This window comes from Oncorhynchus gorbuscha, linkage group LG15 (assembly GCF_021184085.1).
Source record: "Oncorhynchus gorbuscha isolate QuinsamMale2020 ecotype Even-year linkage group LG15, OgorEven_v1.0, whole genome shotgun sequence".
In the NCBI taxonomy this organism is placed as follows: Eukaryota; Metazoa; Chordata; class Actinopteri; order Salmoniformes; family Salmonidae; genus Oncorhynchus; species Oncorhynchus gorbuscha.
In genome coordinates, this window is record NC_060187.1 from 924674 (window position 1) to 924998 (window position 325).

Consider the following 325-nt stretch of genomic DNA (forward strand, 5'->3'; position numbering starts at 1 on the left):
TTTCAGTGGAGAAACAATGTGTAACATGTGATCTCTTAAATTTAATATATCATCACTGTAAAAAAGTAGAATATTCCTGTACATATTTGAATATCCATTGCATAGAAAAGGGAAAAACGGATGTATAAATATGAGGTAGCCTATTTAGTGGTTCTTTTGGAATGACTTTTTGTAGGCTTAATGACCCTCAAACAAAATATTGACCTGTACTGTAAGATTCATGTAACAGGTTTTCTATTGAAAAACCCGTAGCATTGAAAGGGGAATACGCAGTGTAAGTATGAGGTTCAGGGGCTTCAGTGTAGGTATGAGGTCCAGGGGCTTC